This window comes from Muscardinus avellanarius (assembly GCF_963383645.1).
Source record: "Muscardinus avellanarius genome assembly, chromosome: X".
Lineage (NCBI taxonomy): Eukaryota > Metazoa > Chordata > Mammalia > Rodentia > Gliridae > Muscardinus > Muscardinus avellanarius.
This window is the reverse complement of record NC_137792.1, coordinates 54,590,272-54,608,941: the sequence shown is the minus strand read 5'-3', so window position 1 is coordinate 54,608,941 and position 18,670 is coordinate 54,590,272.

The following is an 18,670-nucleotide window of genomic DNA, read 5'->3' as shown; positions in this document are numbered from 1 at the left end:
AGGGCTTTCGCAGCCTTGGAGGCAGTCTCTGGCAAGGTGGCGGGGGGGCTAGACACCCAGGCTGGCTCCAATTTAGTGGAGAGAGTGGGACAGGCAATGACTGCTAGCAGGGAACCGGGGCGCAGACAAGGTGCGCAGAGGGGAGTGCTCGGGTCTGAGGCTTGGGCGTGCTGGGGGGTTGGAGTGCAGCGCACGCTAGGGTCCGCACTTCCCTGGGCGCCCGCAGGTACCTGTCTTCCTTGGTTCAGGATTCGTGGGAGTCTCTATGCTGTTGTGATCCAGTCGCTGGTGAGCACACAGAATTCTGACGTGGGAGCTGCTCGCTGTTTTCAGTCCCGGATTATCGGGCAGGCAGCTCTGAGGGCCCTCGAAAGCAGCCCGCTGCCGCCGATCAGCGTTTGCAGCTGGTCCGGTGTCGGATCTATGTTCTTCTTCTTCAAGTTCAGAGTTCCCCCGAGGTACCAGGATTTGTTTTGGTTCCTGGTGTGTATTTATTTTGTTGATTAAGACACAGCTTTCTAAGTATCTGAAGTTTTATTTGCTTCAGCTACTGAGGAGTACTGTGTCCCTCAGTCGCCATTTTGGAAAAAAAAAACTACTATGTCCAGCATAATTTCTACAGTTACATTTTTTCTAATTTATTTTATTTTATTATTATTTTTAATTTTTTTATTGTTGCATTATATGCATACATCATATTGGGGTAAAAAAACGTGTGTGTACATACATGTACACATCACCGATTTAACCCCTACCCAATTCCCAACTCATTTCCTCCCCATCCCTCCTTCCCTTTCTTGGCTTAGTGGTTGATTTCAGTATGTTTAAGTACATTGTGTGTTTTAGAGAATTTCCTCCCCCCCCCCATTCGCTCATTTAAGTTGTCTTGTTTGCTCCTCTATAGGATTTCCTTTTTCATCTAGAATTCCTCCTATGACCCATTCTTCCTTAGCTTTCACATATTAAGTAAAGCATCTCATTCCTTATTTTTTGTGACTGATTAATCTTACTTACCATAATGTCCTCCAGTTCCATCCATTTCCTTTAAAATGATGTAATTGAAGTTTTTTTTAATGGCTGAGTAAAATTCCATTGTGTACATATCCCACAGTTTTGTAATCCATTCATCTGTTGATAGACATTTTGGCTGGTTCCATAGTTTGGCTATGGTGAATTGTGCAGCTATGAACAATACACATGCATTAATTTGGTAGATTGGCTTTCTATCTTTTGGGTAGATACCCAGAAGTGGTATTGCTGGATCAAATGGTAGATTTGTTCCCATTCTTCTGAGGATTCTCCATACTGTTTCCAAAGTGGTTGCACTAATTTGCAATCCGACCAACAATGTTTTAGAGTTCCCACTGCTCCACATCCTCGCCAGCATCTGTTGTTGTTTGTGTTTTGAATGATTGCCATTCTAGTTGGAGTTAGGTGTATTCTCAGGGGAGTTTGGATTTGCATCTCTCTGATTGTCAATGATGTTGAGCACTTCTACATACATTTATTGGCCATTTGAATTTCTTCTTTCATGAAGTATCTATGTAGTTCTATGCCCATTTTCTTATTGGATGATTTTTTTCTTAGTGTTGAGTTTCTTGAGTTCTTTGTATATTCTAGATATTAGTCCTCTATTGGAGCTGTAAGTGGCAAAAATCTTCTCTCAGTCTGTTGGCTCTCAGTTGAGGTTCTTAAGTGCTTCTTTTGATGAACAAAAGCTCTTCAGTTTCATGCAATCCAAAGTATTGATTCGCCTTTTCATTTGTTGTGCCTTTGGGGTCTTGTTGAGAAAGTGTTTATGTGTTCCTATGTGTTTCAGTGTTGGACCTATGCCCTCTTCAAGGAACCTCAAGGTCTCTGGTTTGATTTCCAAGTCTTTGATCCATCTTGAATTGAGTCTTGTTCGGGGTGAGAAAGTGGGATTAATTTCCAATTTTCTGCATATGGTTAACCAATTTTGCCAACACTATTTGTTGAACAGGCTATCTTTTTTTCCAGTGTATGTTTTTGGCCCCTTTGTCAAAAATCAATTGACTGAAAGTGTGTGGACTTATTTCTGGGTCTTCTGTTCTACTACATTGGTCTATATATCTTCTTTTGTGCCAGTACCATGCTGTTTTTATTACAATGGCTTTGTAGTATAAAGTCTGGTATTGTGATTCCTCCTGCATGTTTTTTTGTTGCTGAGAATTACTTTGGCTATTCTGGTCTTTTTGTTATTCCAAAAATATTTAAGAAATGATTTTTCTATGTTTGTGTGGAATGATCTTGGTAGTTTAATGGGCATTGATTTAAATATGTAGATCACTTTTGCAAGGATGGCCATTTTAGTGGTATTTATTCTTCCAATCTATGAACATGGGAGATCTTTCCATCTTCTAAGATCTTCAGTTTCTTTTATCAGTGTTTTATAAATGTCTTTGGAGGATTGTTTACCTCCTTGATTGTTTATTCCTAAGTATTTTAGTTTTTGTGGGAGATATTGAGTGGAAATATCTACTGAATTTCTTTTACAGTGGATTTATGGTTGGTGTACAGGAAAGCTTGATTTTTTTATATATATATATTGTATCCAAACACTTTGCTGAATTTGAAGATCAGTTCTATACGCCTTTTGGTGAGATTGTTGGGTTTTCTAAATCTAGTATCATGTCATCTGCAAATAGTGAAGGTTTGAGTTCTTCTTTTCCTATTTGTACTCCTTTGATTTCTTTTTCTTGCCTTAGTGCTCTGGCTATAGTCTTCATTACTATATTGAAGAGAAGGGGTAATAATAAACATCCTTGTCTTGTTCCTGTGTTTAGGGGGAATTTTTTATGTTTTTTCACATTTAATATGGTGTTGGTGAAGGGCTTATATTAGATTGCCTTTATGAGGTTGAGGTATGTTCCTTATATTCCAATTATCTGCAATGTTTTTATCATAAATGGATGTTGGATTTTATCAGATGATTTTTCAGCATCTATTGAATTGATCATGTGATTTTGTCTATGATTTTGTTTATATGATGAAATATATGGATTGATTTTCATATGTTGAACCAGCCTTGCATCTCTGGGATGATCCCTGCCTGGTCATGTTGTATGGTTTTTTTTATGTGGTTTTGAATGAGTGTTGCTAGTATTTTGTTTAATAGTTTTGCATCCAAGTTCATGAGAGATATATGTCTGTAATTTCCCTTACTTGAACCATATTTATTTGGTTTGGGTATAAGTGTGATGTTGGCTTCATAGAACGTATTTGGGAGAGTACCAGTTTTTTCTATTTCATGAAATAGTTTGAGTAGTATTGGGGTTAGCTCTTCTATAAAGATTTTAGAGAATTCACTTGGAAAACCATCTGGTCCTGGGCTTTTCTTTGATGGTAGGATTTTTATTACTGTTTCAATCTCTTTGACTATTATTGGTTGATTTAGTGTACTATATCTTCTTGACTCAGTTTAGGAAGGTTGTATTTATCTAGAAAGCTGTCAATTTCTTCCAGATTTTTTATTTTGTTGGAGTATAGTTTTTCAAAGTAGTTTCTAATAATCCTTTGAATTTCTACACTGACAGTAGTAATTTCTCCTTTTTAATCTCTTATCTTCATAATTTGTGTTGATTCTCTTTTTTTTTTAGTTAGGTTGGCTAGTGGTTTATCTCTCATTTTAATTTTTTAAAGAAACCAGCTTTTGGTTTTGTTGATTTTCTGTATTGCTTTATTCTCTACATTGTTAATTTCTGCTCTAATTTTAATAATTTCCTGTCTTCTAATGGCTTTGGGGTTTGATTGCTCCTGATTTTCGAGGACTTTGAGGTGTGGCGTTACGTTAATTATTTGAAGATTTTCTGTTTTTCTTTGTGCACACTCAATGCTATAAATTTTCCTCTTAATACTGCCTTCAAAGTGTCCCAGAGGTTTGGATATGTTGTATCTTTATTTTCATTTGTTTCTAGAAATTTCATGATTTTACCTCTTACAACTTTTATGACCCATTCTTCATTCAGAAGTGTGGTGTTCAGTCTTCACATGTTTATGTTGTTTCTCTGGGTCTTCTTATAGTTGATTTCTAGTTTCATTCCATTATGGTCTGAAATGACACAGGGAATTATGTAACATTTTTTTGAATTTGCTAGTGTTCATTTTGTGTCCCAGGATGTGGTCTGTTTTGGAGAAAGTTACCTGAGCAGCTGAGAAAAATGTAAACTTCACTGTAGTTGGGTGAAATATTCTATATGTGTCCAACATGTCTATTTGACTAATGGTGATATTTAGTTCTGAGGCATCTTTGCTGACCTTTTGTCTAGAAGATTGGTCTAATGTTATGAGAGGTGTGTTGAAGTCTCCCAGTATTATTGTATTGGGATTTATGTGTGACTTCATGTCACAAAGAGTTTTATTTATGAAAAAAGCTGCACCTATGTTTGGGGCATATATGTTGATTATTGTTATTTTCTCTTGCTGGATTATTCCTTTTACCAGTAAAATATGACCTCCTTTGTCTCTTTTAATAAGTTTGGGTTTGAAGTCTAACTTTTCTGATATCATAGTTGCTACTCCTACTTGCCTTAGAGTTCTGTTAGCATGAAATACCTTGCTCCAGTCCTTTAGCTTGAGTTTGTTACTATCTTTACTTGTCAGGTGTGTGCCTTGTATGCAGCAGATGGATGGATTCTGGTTTTTAATCCATTTCGCCACTTTATGTCTTTTTATTGGGGAGTTGAAGCCATATTCATTTCTAATATGTTAAGATTTTATTTGTTTGACATGGTGTTTATTATGCTTTGCTTAGCCATCTGCTGGATGGTAAATCTTGTTTCCTTGGTTCTGGCATGTATTACATATTTCTTCTTTGTAGTTAATCTCCTTGAGTATTTTCTCTAGCGCTGGTTTTGAAGACATAAATTCCTTCAGTTGCTGTTTGTCATGGAAGCTTCTTAGTTCCCCATCTAATTTGATAGATAGTTTTGCTGGGTAGAAAATTTTTGGCTGGAATTTGTTTTCTTTCAGAGTTTGGAATTTGTTACTCCAAGCCATTCTGGCTTTCATGACTTGGTTTGGGAAGTCTGGAGTGATTCTAATTGGTTTGCCTCTGAATGTCACTTGGACGTTTGTTTTTGTTGCCTTTGAGATTCTCTGCTTGGCTTCCACATTGGTCATTTTGACAATTATGTGGCATGGGAAACCTCTTCTCTGATCCTGTCTAAAGAGATTTCTATAATTTCCTGGACCTGTGTATGGACCTCTTGCTGTATGTTTGAAAAATTTTCTGCTATTACTTCCTTGAAAACATTATTGATCCCTTTGGTTTCAATTTCTTTTTCCTCCTCTATTCCAATTATTCTTAGGTTAGGTCTCTTACAATGGGCGTATATTTCTTCAATGTCAAATTCCTGCTGTCAGGTTACTTTTTCTAAATTATAATCTATGCGTTTGTTTTGGAGTGATCATCTTCTAGGAGCGAGATTCTCTTCTCCATGTGGTCTAATCGATTGTTAATAGTTTGAATCGATGCCTTCACTTCAATGATTGCATCCTTTATTTCTTTTAAACTCTCTCTAAATTATTTTCGAAGGTCCTGTATTATTTCTACAGTTATATTCCTCATTTGACCTTCTGGAGATCTCTGAATTTCTGTGTTGTCAGGTTCTGATGTTGTGGGGTTGTGGGAGTTCATTGCTCCGTTGTTATTCCTCTTTCCCATGATTTCAGAAGTTTGTGCCTTCTCTGGGTTCTTCCCTGGGTCACTACGACTTCACTTAGGGTGCTCTGGATCTCGAGTCTGTGGTAATCTCAGTCATCACTACTCCTTTACTGGGTTGTATTGCTAAGTCTCAAACCCAGGGAGTTAATCGAGGCTGCGCAAGACCATGGGGGTGTTAGGCTTGGTGTTTTCCCATGGGGGGCTGCAACTGGGGTGTAATATCTCTGCCACTGCTACTCCTTCACTGTGTTAGACTGCAAAATCTCAGACCCAGGGAGATTGTCAAAGCTGCATAAGTCCCTGGAGGTGCAGTACTGGGATTTCTCCTTTAGGGGCTGCAATTTCACTTACCCTTTTTGAGTGTGCTGATCTGAAGCTGTTGCGGGCGCAGTGAATTCACCACCACTGCTGGCAATATGGTGCTGCTGCCATGCCCTCGGCCATGAAGTTTGCGTATTCCTTTTCTGGTTTTGAGCTCCATTCTGAGTCCCTGGAGAGCCTGATGAGCTTGGCCACTGGGAGTTTTAGGCATTCTTTGCGCTGAAGAAACTGCTGAATTATACCTGAATTATCTGCAGCTGTTCACTTCAGCTCCTTGTTTACCTTTCTTCTCTGGAGCCTGGTGGGTTATTGAGTGAGCTGATCTAGAGCTGTCACTCACTCAGTGAACTCACCACTGCTGCTGGCTGTATGGCTCTGCTGCCGTGCCCTCGGCCATGATGCTGGTGTATTTCTTTTCTGCTTTTGAGCTCAGTTTTGAGTCCCTTTCTTCTCTGGAGCCTGGTGGTGCGATGCATGATGGCACCAGCGTGGCTCTGCCGCCACAATGCGGGCTGGTTTCTTTTATGGTCTCTGGTTGTTCTTCTAGTCTTCTTTTTCTCTATCCCTTTTATTTACAGTTTTTATTGCTCTGCTGATGGTGTTATCTGGGCAAAAAAAAGCGCTGACTTTGTGGCCATAGGGATCGATTGTTAGTGCAAAACGTAAATGCTGCTTTTCTCGGTTGCCATCTTCCCACAAGTCTACAGTTACATTTCTGATTTGACCTTCTGGAGATTTCTGCAATTCTGTGTTGTCAGGTTCTGTTTTTGTGGTGTTGTGAGAGCTCATTGCTTCCTTGTCATTCCTCTTTCTCATAATTTCAGAAGTTTGTATCTGTTGCATTTGATAGATTTCTCTCAGTTTCTAGCTGTCAACTGCTATATACAAGGGCACATTTTGTTGTATCCCATAGTGAAAGTTAAGTTAGGAGTGAAGTGAATCCATAAATGCAAAAGTAGAGTGAAGCCACAGATAGGATCAAATTAAATGAGAGTATGAGTTTGGTAAGTTAATGCATAGTAGAGATTAGAGATAGTGAATATGTAGTGTTTTTCTAGTAATAAATATAGAATTTTTAGTTTAGTGATATGAAGTGGAATTAATACAAGACACAGAAGAGAAGAGAGGAAAAAATAAGAGCAATGAAGAGAAGAGAGTAGGTATTTACAAGGGAAGAAACTTAGGAGAGGATATGGAGAGAGGGTAAAAAAAAAACAGTCATACACACTCACACACAAAAAAGAACAAAAATCCAAACCAAACACCAACAATAAATTAATGCAACTCTACAAATATATAAATAGTCAGCAGACTGGACATCTGCAGTCTTTCTCTGTGCAGACACCAAGTGTCATTGGCACCTTTCCTGAAGCAAGCCTGGTTTTCTGAGTCTTTCTCAGTCTATGAAGATAGCCAGTATCAATGGGGCTGGATCTAGTGTTAAGCACAGGGCACCCTCCACGCTTTCCACAGATGTGGAGTCTTGGTCTCTCCCTGACTTCATAGGTGGCAGATGCTTCTGAGACCAAACTCAATGTAAGAGTCTGTTCTCCACAGCTTTGGCTGGGCTGGTATGACTTCTACCCATTCACCACAATTGGTGATCTATGGTGATCCCACAGATCCTACTGGTTATGTCTAGTGTTAAGCGTTGGTCTCCCCACCCACAATTTACACTGATGCAGAGCCTGAGTCTGTCTGAGCCTCTGCTATGTCCAACAGCATACTCTAACCCCACCTTCTTTGGCTTGAACCACAGAGTTTATCAGGGCTGCATGAGTTCCTGAGGGTGCTGCACTGAGTGTTCTCCTGAGGGGATGGTGGTTTCACTAAAGGTATTGCTATGCACTGGTCTGGATCTCTGGCAGGTGTACTAAGCTTGGCTGCCACTGCTGTAAGTTGTAGACTTCATCCCCACATTTGCTGGGTTAAACTGCAAAATCTCAGACCCAGGGTTTTTATCACAGCTGTGCTCCTGCTGGGACTGAAGCTTCACTTACAGTGATTTTGTGTGCAGGTCTGGATCTCTGGAGGAAGTGGTGAGCTCAGCCGCCACTGCTGCAAGTTGTAGCTGATGTTTGCACAGGAAGAAAGAATGAACCACAATTCTGATGACCTGCATCTGCCCACTTCAGGTCTCTGGTTGGTTGCCCTCCTCTTCATCCTTGAGTCAGGTGTAGCAAGGTAAGATGGCACTGGTGTGGTGCCAGCTGTCCACTTTAGATTCCCTCTCCAATTTTTTCTCCATGCCAGGCCCTTACTAGATCAAGAGGTATATACCCTCTTGGGATCAGAAAGCCAATTTGTCTCATATTTTATACAAAGCTTCTTGCCTAGAACACAAACCCCGGCCCACATTTTCACTCTTGTACCTTTGAGTATATGCAATGGATTCGTAGGGCTTCTCTGCAGTATCAGCAGCCAAACTCAGAAGCTTCTCTTGTTTACAGTGTCAAGTCTCAATCTTATGAATTAAAGAGTTATCTTTCGTGATACTCTGGAGGGCTTCAGAGCAGTGTACACAGGAAGAGTTCTCTGCCTCTTCCATGGTAAATTATGGCAGTCAACTCTGGGGCTTTGGTGTTTACTGTGATATTTATATCATTATTTAATTTCTTGGCATTCAAAATTCTCATTAATATACATTTGTTTCTCCCTGTAGAAATAAAGGAGTGTGTTCTCTATGTATGTACTCACATTTCTTTATTTAGCCTGACACCTGCCTTCTTCCATAGCATGTTAGTTTAGCATCTGTGCTTTTCCATTGCAAATCTCTAGAGCTTAGAATTCTTAGAGGAAATGATTTATTTCTCTGTAGAAAGAATTTTATCTTTCTCTTAAACTATCCTTAAGGGCTAAGTTCTTGTGTCACGACAAGTGAACTGCACCATCAACTCCTGCAGGCAGGGCCCCTTCATATCCCCCTTGTCACTGGCTCTGAGGGCCTCTCTGATCAGAACAGGGTGCCCCAGGCCATAAAACTGGTGCTTCCAAGTACTGTCTTATGTTAAACCTTGAAAGTTTGTAAGGATGATTCATTTGCAATGGCTCCTGTCACCTGTGCTGGGCAGCAGCATGGCTTATGCAAACTGGACTCTGGTCCAGTGTGGAAAAGAGTAAAGGTGGCACTGTAGTATTCCTGCGTGGCTACTGCTCAACAGGTTCTAAGAAAGCTGACATTTAGGTTTCAAGAATTAGGGAGAAGAAATGATATTGCAAATAGCCCTCAGGAACTGGGCCTTGAGCCAAGGGACTTGTTGAGTGGATTTCTGACCTACTAGTTTGGTGATGAATATTTGATGCCATTTGAATCATCAAAAGAATTCAATGGGGTGAATGAACAAACTATCTACCTGATCACTTGTTTAAATTATTATCTCTGGGGATGATTCAGAGAAGATATAATTGTATTCTTGTGTCATTCCAGGCTACATAGTCAACCATACCTGCAATTACATCACAGATTCTACTACTTATGTGTCTCCTCACTTTGGGCAAGTTGCTTCCGATATTTCAATCTCTATCATCTCATCTGGAAAAGAGGTTTCCATGAGACACTGTCTTCCAAATACCTTGGGCAGTTCCTGGCTTATATCAGGTGCTCAATAACCAAGATCCATTGTTATAAAAATAACACTGAATTTGGAGACTGAAATTTGAGCCTGAGATAACTCAGCCATGATGATAAAATCACTCCCCCTTTTTTGCTTCAGTAGTTAAGAAGCACACCATCCTGGACTTGGCCTCCCCCTTTAAAACTTTTTGAGTGGCAAATGTGACAAAAAATACCATGAAAGAGCTTTCATTCCTTCCAAGTGCTTCTTCAGAGGAAAAGAGGATTGTCCTAGGATTAAGTTAGCAAGATAATTGGAGTCAGTGGAAACAAAGATGCAGTCATGATACGCCAAGGTGACAGAAGTGGTCACAAATAAAGTAAGCCAAATGCCATCATGGAGGCTTGAAGAGCATTAAGGGAGAAATATTAAGAAGTCAACTGGGTTTTTTACTTAAGTCCTTAGCCTTACCCTCTCCAAGCAAGTACATATTACCTCTGCACCCACACCTGAGCACTGGAATATTTGCACACTGACCTGGAAGAGTGGATAATGCACTCTGCCCCTCACTTCCTCATTGTGTAGCCTCAGACACACCATCCCACCTTATAGCTTCATAGTTTCTTCACCTCCAAACTCTACATAGTGCAGTTCCTCACTCTGTGGACATGTTGGTATTTTAAGAAATATCATGAATGGGAGAGTGTTATTGAGGCTATAAAGCACTATATCTAGTGTTTCTGCATCAGTGAGAAGTACAAATGGAAAGATTATTCAAGCCCAGCTAATGTACTATACACACATGGCCCCTGCTATTTTCCACTTCTTAGGGAATGTGTCTCTTTCATGCTGCAGTTCTGAAAAGAAGAATGTGTGTCTATATCTAGGAGAGAGAGAGAGAGAGAGAGAGAGAGAGAGAGAGAGAGAGAGAGAGAGAGATATGCTGGGTTTGCTGGAACAAAGTACCACAAACTGGGTAGTGACTTAGATAACAGAAATGTATTTGTTCACAGTTCTAGAGGCTGAAAGTTCAAGATTGAGGCATTAGAAGAATTGGTTCCCTTTGAGAAATAAAAGGGTACTATGGTTTAAATCTTAATGTTATCCAAAGCTCATGTGTATAAGACTTGGTGGACTCTTTAGAAGGTAAGGCCTAGTTGGAAGAAGCAGATGATTACAAACATGCCCTATGAGAGGGTATTAAGATACTTGCCCCTTCCTCTCCTCTCTTTATGGCCACCATGAGGTAAACAGCTTTATTCCACCATCATGCTTCCCACCAAAATTTTCTGCCTCACCACAGACTCGGAAATAATGATGCCAATTGACCATGAACTGAAACTATAAGCCAAAATAAACCTTTGTTCCTTTAAAATTTATTGTCTTGTTACACTGATCACTGGCTTCATCTTAACAATCTCTTCTCCCTACTGTGTCTCTGTGTTCAAATGCTCACTTCTTTATAAGATCACTGGTAATATTGAATTAGGGGACCACCATTATGACATGATTTTCACTACATCTGCAACTAACCTATTTCCAAATGTGATCATATTCTGAGTTACTAGGAACTAGGACCTCAACCTAAGAATTGGAGTAGAGTACAATTCAATCCATAATGATGTATGTGTATTTTTATGAAGCACTATTTTCAAAAGACAACCAAGTTAACAGGCTGCTCCTCTCCCCCAGCTCTTCAGAACTTTCTCACCCCATGTGTTCTAGCTCTGACAAAGGCAGATGAAGCTTGGTGTCCAGTCAAGGTCTGGGTGAATGACAGAAGAGGAAAGTGAAAGGGCAGAAAGTTGTTGAGCTTTTTAGCCCTACATACCTTTCTACCTGGACAGGATGGAACTCCTAATATTCTTTGGAACTGATGGCAATCTATTTCTTGCTGGTGTCAGTAGTGTCCCTATCTGTGCTGCTGTGGCCCACTCATCTCTCAAACGGGCATTTTCTGCCTCCTTGGCCTACACAGCCCTGCTGGACCTGGCCTACTTACATGGCTGATCTTAAAAGTAAACTTATTGGAAAGCTGGCATAACACAGATGTCTCAGAAGGCTCTAGAATAGGTGCCCCTGCCCTGAATCTTCATGAGTGTAGCATCTCTAGAATGGAGCTTTAGGGTACACATGATTCTCCCTTTCTCTGTCCATGTGGCCCCAACCCTCCATCCTGCCATCACTGGTCACTTTTCTTGTGTGTGATACTGAGGGTGAAACCCAACGGATTTCGACCTCTGGGCTACACTCCCAGAACTATTTTCCCTTTTATTTGGAAACAGAGTCTTACTAAGTTGCTGAGAGCCTCACTAAGTAACTGGGGCTGGCTTTGAACCTTTTTGATCCCCCTGTCTCAGCCTCCCAAGTGAGGGCATTACAAGCATGTGCCACCACGGCCAGCATCACTGATCACTTTCATATCTAAAAAGATTCATTTTCTGGCAAGGCTGGTCAGAATCTAGATGCATCATTTCTTTGTTCTGAATGCCAAACACCTTAAAGTCAAAAGCATTTTGGTTCCAATGATTTCACCCCTGGGCCTCAGCAAATTTACCATTCTCCTTCCTCTGAATGTTTCTGCATTCTCTTTTTGATGCATTGTAATTATGCATCATAATAAAATTTAAAATGATACATTCATACATGTACACATCACTTGGTATGTTCCCCTCTGCATCCTACCCTGCTCCCATACATGTTAGTGAGATTAGTAGTGATATTGTCATATATGAACACAACATTATTTGAACAGATCCCTTTCTCAACCCTCCTTTCTCCCCTCCCAGTCTCCCTCTCCCAATCCTCTTCCACTGTGCTACTGATCTCTGGCTTCTCTTAAAGTTTAGTCACACAGTTCCTTTTCATCTGTGTTCTTATTACAAGCCACTTCAATCTTTGGCAAAGTATAGAGATGTTAATGATTCTTTTCTTATTGCTACTTGGGTTAACAAAAAGAGGTATTACCTCAACCTTATTTATAAGTGAATCCAGTGGGCAAACAGAGGATATGATCAGTCTGGTGAGAAGGGCCCTGAGCCCAAAGATCCATGGGTGTTTCTGGGTATATACTGAACAGATATATAAATTCAAACAAAGGTCCTCAAGCCTGAATTTTATCATTTGTCAAATGGGCCAGTGGTTCTTTTTTTGTTGTTGTTGTTGTTTTTTTTTTTTTATTGGTGCACTGTATTCATACATCATATTGGGATACAAATTTTTATAGACATACATGCACACATAGCCCAGTCAGCCCCCACCCGATCCCCACCCATTCTCTCCCCATCCCTCCCTCCCATGCTTGGCTTAGTGGTTGAAATCTAGTATTATAGCAATGTATCCAAAATTAAAAATGATAATCTCAAATAACAGTTTCATTTGTCTGATACCAAGCTTTTGATGACTTAAAGATAACATTTCAATATTTCTTTTTACTTTCTTTCTTACCAGAGAATATTTTTTTCTATTTTTTAGGAGAAATTATCATATATTTATATATTTATTTTTCAGAAAAAAAAATCTATCCTAATATGGAATATGGACTCTAGATACCCAAAACAATCTTGAAGAAGAACAAAGCTAGAAGATATATATTTTCTGATTTCAAACCATATCAAGCTACAATAATTGAAACAGTGTAGTACTATTCTAAAGGCAGATATATAAACCATTGGAGTTAAATACAAGCCTAGAGCTAAATTCTTCCCTATATTGTCAAGTTATTTTTGACAAGGTTTCCACGAACATTTGGTGGTGGAAATAATAATCTTTTAACTAAATATTGTTGAAAAATAATAATTACATGGAAAAGAATAAAATTGGACCCTTACCTAATCCCATATACAAGTATTAACTCAAAATAGATAAAAGACCTAAATATAAATCTTAAGACTATAAACTTTTAGGAGAAAATCTGGGTCATAAAACCTCACAACATTGAAATTGGCAGTGATTTCTTGGATATGATTTCAATGGCACAGGCAACAGAAGAGTATACAAACTCCCTACAAAATAAAAAAAAAATATTGTATATCCAAAGACAATGTAAACAGAGTTAAAAGTTACTAATAGAATGGTATAGCCAGGCGTGTTGGCGCACGCTTGTAATCCCCGCGCTTGGGAGGCGGAGACAGGAGGATCGCGCAGGTTCGAAGCCAGCCGCGCGCGCTGGCTTAGGAGACCCTGTTTCCAAAAATGAAAATGTAAAAATAGGTCTGGGAGTGTAGCCCAGAGGTAGAAGGGCTTCCAGGAACCCCAGTACCACCAAAAAAAAAAAAAGAATGGGATAAAATATTTCCAAATGCTATATCTGAAGGTATATTAATATTCCAACTAGAAATCATAAAAATTAACAACAATAAAGGCAAACAATACCATTTAGAGATAGGTAAAAGACTAACATAAATAATGAATCTCCACAGATAACCAATCTTAGTTGTCTATTGGATGGAAACTCTTGTTTCTCTGGTTCTGGTGTGTGTTACCTATTTCTTCTTTGTAGTTAATCTCTTTGAGTATTTTCTCTAGCGCTGGTTTTGAAGACATAAATTCCTTCAGTTTCTGTTTGTCATGGAAGCTTCTTATTTTTCCATCTAATTTGCTAGAAAGTTTTGCTGGGTAGGACATTTTTGGCTGGAAGTTGTTTTCTTTCAGAGTTTGAAATATGTTACTTCAAGCCCTTCTGGCTCTCATGACTTGGTTTGGGAAGTCTGGAGTGATTCTAATTGGTTTGCCTCTGAATGTCACTTGGCCCTTTGCTTTTGTTGCCTTTAAGATTCTCTGCTTGGCTTCCACATTGGTCATTTTGACAATTATGTGGCGTGGGGATCCTCTTCTCCGATCCTGTCTAAAGGGAGTTCTATAAGTTTCCTGGACCTGTGTATCGACCTCTTGCTCTATGTCTGGAAAATTTTCTGCTATTACTTCCTTGAAGAGATTGTTGATCCCTTTGGTTTCACTTTCTTTTCCCTCCTCTATTCCAATTATTCTTAGGTTAGCTCTCTTAAAATGGGCCCATATTTCTTCAATGTCAGATTCCTGCTGTCGGATATTTTTTCCTAGATTAGAAACTATGCGTTCATTTTTGGAATTATCATCTTCTAAGAGCGAGATTCTGTTCTCCATGTGGTCTAATCGGTTGTTTGTGCTTTGAATTGAGGCCTTTACTTCATTAATTGCATCCTTTATCTCTTTTTGGCTCTCTCTGAGTTCATTTCGAAGCACCTCTATTATTTCTACAGTTATTTTCTTGATTTGATCTTCTAGAAATCTCTGATTTTCAGTTTTATCGGGTTCTGATGTTGTGGGGTTGTGTGCATTCATTGCTCCAGTATTATTCCTCTTTCCCATGATTTCGGAAGTTTGTGCCTTCTCTGGGTTCTTCCCTCGGGTCACTATGACTTCACTTAAGGTGTTCTGGATCTCGAGTCTGTAGTATCTCAGACCCCACTACTCCTTTACTGTGTTGTATCACAGAGTCTCTGACCCAGAGAGTCGATAGAGGCTGCTTTAAACTGTGGGGGGTGCCAGGTTGAATGTTCTCCTATGGTGTGATATTTCTGCCACCGCCACTGCCCCACTGGGTCAAGTCCCAGGGAGTACAGTACTGGGATTTCTCCTCTATGGCCCACAATTTGACTCACTGTTCTTGAGTACGCAGATGTAGCTGTACTGGACTCGGTGAATTCGCTGCTGCTGCCGCCGGTGGCAATATGGTGCTGCTGCTACACCCTCAGCAGTGAGGCTGGTGTATTTCTTCTTGGTTTTGAGTTCCACTCTGAATCCCTGCAGCGTGTGCTGAGCTCAGCCACTGGGAGCTTTAGATTTTACCTGCGGCGAGAAATTCTGCCTGGCTGTTCCGCAGCGGCTCACCTCGGCTTGCTGTAGCCATCCAGTGCACTTGCCGCTGCTGCCGGCAGTATGGGTCTGCTGCCGCATCCTCGGGCATGAGGCCAGTGTATCTCCTCTGTGGCTCTGAGCTCTATTCTCAGTCCGCCTTCTCTCTGGAGCCTGGTGATTTTTTGTTTCTCTGGTGATGTTATTTTCTGGCTATGAAAGGCGCTGACTTTGTGGTAATGGAGATTGGTTGTTAGCGGGGCTCTTAAGCCCCGCTTTTCTCGGTCGCCATCTTCCCGGAAGTTCCAGTGGTTCTTTTGTTGTTGTTGTTTGCTCACTTTGAGAAACTCTCATGAATACTCATAACTGTTTTTTTTTTTAAATCTAACACTTTCATAAGCCATGTTATGTGCCAGGCACGTTTCTAAAGACAATATATGTTTTATTTCATTGATTTAACTCTTGCAGCAATCATATTTTGCTAAAAAGGATATTGAAGCCCATAGAGAATAAGAAAATTGCCATCTTGCAAGAAGAAGCCTCCAGTTGTCGTGGTCTTAGTTCTGGTTACCTGCTCTAAGCCTCAAAATTCTCTGCCTCTCACAGTGTGTGAGAAAGGGAAACAGTAAAATGTTTTGAAAATTCAGAAGATGCCACCCTACAATTCCACTGATTTTGACACTCAGTTTCCACAGTGCAAAAGTGTAGCTTGGCCTCAAGACCCCTTAGTCTCCTCCTTCTCTGACAAGTTTTCTGTTCATGTATTCTTATGGAACATGTAAAACAAATACTAAAAATATGCATTATCATACTTCTCATATTAACATATTTGTTACCAGAGTAAAGTGGTACTCATAAAAGTTGTCATCTCATTTATATTTTTGGCTGCATGAATTGATCACAAGACAGAAATGACAAAATAGCTTGGCCCCAACCAGAACATTCTAGATGTGTGTGAGGTCATTCCTCAGCAACATATCAGAAGTCTTGGATCTCTCAGCTCATAAAACTTTGCATCACTACCAAAGAGTAGGAACTAATGCTTTTTTACCATTCATGCCAAACCTTACAAGGATGCCAATTCCTGCAGGCTTGCTCTGGGAGGCTAAAGTTGGTCTGTGGAGTCTCTGCATCTACGTGGAAGTGAGCAGGGAAGGCTATTCCCCTAGATGGGCTTATTTAGCTTCCAAGAGTATTTGGAAGGAGTGATAACTTATAAAAGATTGGTCTTTTAGGGAAATTAACAAGGTTGAAAGTCTTTGGGTTCATGCTCCATATCTTCTAGAGCCTTAAGCAAGGTTCCTGGCCCCCAGCCCTTGTTGCCACACAAGTTGGAGCTTTCACAGCCCCTCCCATTAGCTGCTCTTTGCACATCTGACCAGACTGTCCAACTCATCCTAAGCTACTTGCTTATAGAACTCATTCCATCAGCTTTCCAGTCAGGAAGCAGGAACCTAGTAGCCATAGGTTGAGGTGCTGATGAGGGATCCTCAAAGGAAAGATGAGGTGAGGACAGGGTGATTCCAGGCCAAAGGAACCAATTCTTAAATTTGTTCCTTTCTCCCCTGCCTGTCAGCTGGGGCCCCAACTCTGCATGTAAAGAACAGGGTCCTAAAGCTTTCTTACCCTAAGATGGAGTCTAGAGTGTCACCACAGTAGATAGGACTACAGAGACCACTCAGGATCCTCAGGGTAGCAGCCCAATTCTTTGAACGAATCCAGATGCCTCTTATCCCCTTTGGAATTGGGTGCTTGCAAAGAATTTCCTTAATCCCCTTCCTTCCTTCCTTCCTTCCTTCCTTCCTTCCTTCCTTCCTTCCTCCCTTCCTTCCTTCCTTCCTTCCTCCCTTCCTTCCTTCCTTCCTTCCTTACCTCCTTCCTCCCTTCCTTCCTTCCTTCCTTCTTTGGACTGAAGCCAGGGAAATTCTACTTCTGAGCTACACTCTAGCTCTTTTTATTTTTTATTTTAAAAGAGTCTTGTTAATTTGCTGAGAGTCTTGCTAAATTGCGGTGGATGTCCTTGAACCTGTGATTCTCCCACCTCATCCTCCCAAGTACTGTGATTGCAGGCATGTGTCACAGCATGCAGCTTCATCATGAATTTCAAATGAAAAATCCCACAGTAGAGGGGAGCTTCTGGAAATTTTCTGGGTTTGTTAGATGTGACAGATGCGGGACAGGCAGCTCACTGATGCTTCTCTTTCACTGCCAGTTGCTGGAGTATATCAATTCCCTCCTTAGCTGACCATGCTGTTACAATTGCAGATTCCACTTAACTCCTTTTCCCTGAGAGTTTTTCAGGGTTGTGAATTCCCAATGTTTCTTCCCAAGCAACCTGGCAGAATAAGCCATTCAAACTTCTGTCTGATTTCCACTGTCCATATTATTCCAGCACAGTGACCATCTTACTGCCTTACTCAAATTATTCTGTGGCTCCCCAAAGCCCAGAGGATACTGTCAAAAGTCACAGGTCACTTTCCAGGCCCTCTGTCATTCATGTTCAATCTGTGTGCCCAGCTTTCTCTCACATAATGCACTCTTCTTCCACTTTGCCTATTTGAGACTCCCTGGTGATCGTCTCAACTTCTCTCTTCCATTCTCTGGCCCAGATTACCCTTTTTTTCCCCCCAGGCCCATAGCTGCATAGGGTGATCTACCTTTCTTTCATAGTTGTAAGAAATCCTACTTTATGTGAAAGGCCTAGTATATCCAAGTATTGTCTAGGTGCTTTTTACATAATTTTTTTGTTTATCCAGGTCCCTGTGTAATCCCTCACACATAGGATTTTACAGGTGAAGAAATCAAGGCACAGAAATATATGGCAGCATTAGGATCTATATGGTTCTGGATCTTTTCTTCCTTCTACTCTATGTTGGCCCCTTAGGGACCACCTGTAATCTTCCCTGTGGAACAACTGTGTCTTCTACCCCCTCCAACCTCCCCACAGCACAGGGCTCAGAATACTTGGACAGTTACATTCTTGGCCTCTCTGTTGCACACATTCCCCCAGAACCCAATCCAGGCTTTTCGTGGTCCAGGTCAAAAGTTTAGCAGTTAGTTTAGGAGTCTACCTCACTGACCTGGGCTCTGGGAAGCCATGGGATTAAAATAAGCAGGCCCTGCCCTGGTCGACCTGCCTCCCTTCTCAAAGTGGGAGCAGAAGTGTCTGCTTTGATGTTCATAATCTAATCTGTGTGCTCCTGCAGCTAGCCATTTCACACCATCTGTGTATCCCATGCAGGCATTCAATAAATCTTGCCAAATAAGTCAGTCTTTC